General features: G+C 50.9%; 1 non-coding gene across 1 annotated transcript; it reads left to right on the forward strand.

Moving 5' to 3' along the window:
• Window positions 1-2,270: 2,270 nt before the first annotated feature.
• Window positions 2,271-2,342, forward strand: trnap-agg. Its single transcript has one exon. It is a non-coding gene; the product is annotated as a tRNA-Pro (tRNA).
• Window positions 2,343-2,672: the final 330 nt, after the last annotated feature.

A 2,672-nucleotide genomic window follows, 5' to 3' on the forward strand; every position in this document is an offset into this window, starting at 1 on the left:
AAACCCACGTAGACACGGGGAGAAAGTGCAGACTCCACACAGTCAGTCATCCGAGGTCGGAATTGAACCCGGGTCCCTGGCGCTATGAGGCAGCAGTGCCAACCACCGTGCCACCAAAAAAGAATTCAATTTGTGTACTTCAGTGTTTATCAAACTTTTTTTCTGGGATCCACTTTTATCAACCAGCCAACCTTCGAGACCCACACCAGCCGACCATCAGGACCCACGTTAGCCGACCTTCGCTATCCACACCAGCCGACCTTCGAGACCCACACCAGCCGACCATCAGGACCCACGTTAGCCGACCTTCGCTATCCACACCAGCCAACCTTCGCTATCCACACCAGCCAACCTTCGAGACCCACACCAGCCAACCTTCGAGACCCACACCAGCCAACCTTCAAGACCCACACCAGCCGACCATCAGGACCCACGTTAGCCGACCTTCGCTATCCACACCAGCCGACCTTCGAGACCCACACCAGCCAACCTTCGAGACCCACACCAGCCGACCTTCGAGACCCACACCAGCCGACCATCAGGACCCACGTTAGCCAACCTTCGCTATCCACACCAGCCAACCTTCGAGACCCACACCAGCCAACCTTCGCTATCCACACCAGCCGACCTTCGAGACCCACACCAGCCGACCATCAGAACCCACGTTAGCCGACCTTCGCTATCCACACCAGCCAACCTTTGTGACACAACATTTTAACTTACCTTTAACGCAACAGGTGAGCCTGCTTGGTCCTCACAATCTCATGTGTGTCATCATTCAATGTTTTTTCCTTTTATAAATTTAGAGTACCTAATTATTTTTTTCTCCAATTAAGGGATTATTTAGCGTGGCCAATCCACCTAACTTGCACATCTTTGGGTTGTGGGGTGAAACCCACGCAGACACAGGGAGAATGTGCAAACTCCACACGGACAGTGGCCCAGGGCCAGGATTTGAACCTGGGTGCTCAGAGGTAGCAGTGCTAACCACTGTGCCACCATGTCGCCCCTTCAGCTGACAATTTAAGTTCTCACTGCATCCTTTGAAAAAAATCAAGAGGTCTGTCCTCAAACTCCCCATGCTTAGTCTTCAAATGTCTTTGACGTTTTGAGGGTTTTAAACTTTCATTTGGCAGCACTTCCCTGCATGTAACACACTGGGCTGCTCTAGGCACTGGAGGGGGGTCTATTCACTGGAGGGTGGTCTATACACTAGAGGGTGGTCAATACACCGGGCTGGTCTTTACACTGGAGGGTGGTCTGTACACTGGAGGGTGGTCTATACACTGGAGGGTGGTCAATACACTGGGCTGGTCTACACAGTGGAGGGTGGTCTATGCACTGGGCTGGTCTATACACTGGAGGGTGGTCTATGCACTGGGCTGGTCTATGCACTGGAGGGTGGTCAATACACTGGGCTGGTCTATCCACTAGAGGGTGGTCTACGCACTGGGCTGGTCTATGCACTGGGCTGGTCTACACAGTGGAGGGTGGTCTATGCACTGGGCTGGTCTGTTTGGTGGAGGGTGGTCTACACACGGAGCTGGTCTATACACTGGAGGGTGGTCTATACACTAGAGGGTGGTCTACGCACTGGGCTGGTCTATACACTGGAGAATGGTCTATACACTGGAGGGTGGTCTATACATTGCAGGGTGGTCTAGACACTGAACTGGTCTGCACACTGCTGGGTGTTCTTCACATTGAAGGGTGGTCTGTACACCGGAGGGTGGCCTGTACACTGAAGGGTGGTCTGTACACCGGAGGGTGGTCTGTACACCGGAGGGTGGTCTGTACACTGAAGGGTGGTCTACACACGGGGCTGGTCTATACACTGGAGGGTGGTCTGTACACCGGAGGGTGGTCTGTACATTATGGCGTGTGGTCTATAAACTGAAGGGTGGGCTATACACGTGTCAATATGAGATGTTAAACGATGTGAGCTGTCATTTTGCTGAGGATTATCTGCTGTTTGGGGGCGGGACTGGATGGTGGAAGAGGAAATGGAATAGTTCCGACATTGCAGGCTGGCTATAGGTTGGGGTTTAATGTAGCCATTTCCCTGTTTGTGGAAACACAGCTGGCCTGCAGGCAAACTCCGTCCTCTCTGCGGAAACTATCGGCTCAGTTAGAGAGCGAGTCACCTCCCTCCCCGCTCCTCTCTCTCTCCGTATTTCCTTTTTCATTCCCTCCCTCCAGCCCGCTCCATTTACCCCTCCCCCTCGCTTCTTTCTCTTTCTAAGCCGAGGCGGGGACGCGCTCCCTCATCTGGCTCGTTGGTCTAGGGGTATGATTCTCGCTTAGGGTGCGAGAGGTCCCGGGTTCAAATCCCGGACGAGCCCTTGTTTTTCTTTTGTTTGTTAAGGGAACACATTTAAAAAATAAATAATAATTTTCACTAAAAACATTTATTTGGTTGAAATTAATAAATAAGAGCTCCCTTATGTGTGTAATTTGAAGCCTAGAACTCTTAAGTGAAGCAAGTGGAGCCCAGCGAGAAAATCAGACATGAGCTGGGCAGTCTCCATATATTGTTGCTGTATTATATTGTTACTCTAAATAGTGTTACATTGTCACTCGGGGTATTGCTACATTGTCACTGGGTATTGTTACATTGTAACTTGGTATTGTTACTCTAAATATTATTACATTGTCACTCTGGGCATTGTTAC

This window comes from Scyliorhinus canicula, chromosome 14 (genome assembly GCF_902713615.1).
Source record: "Scyliorhinus canicula chromosome 14, sScyCan1.1, whole genome shotgun sequence".
NCBI classification, from domain to species: domain Eukaryota; kingdom Metazoa; phylum Chordata; class Chondrichthyes; order Carcharhiniformes; family Scyliorhinidae; genus Scyliorhinus; species Scyliorhinus canicula.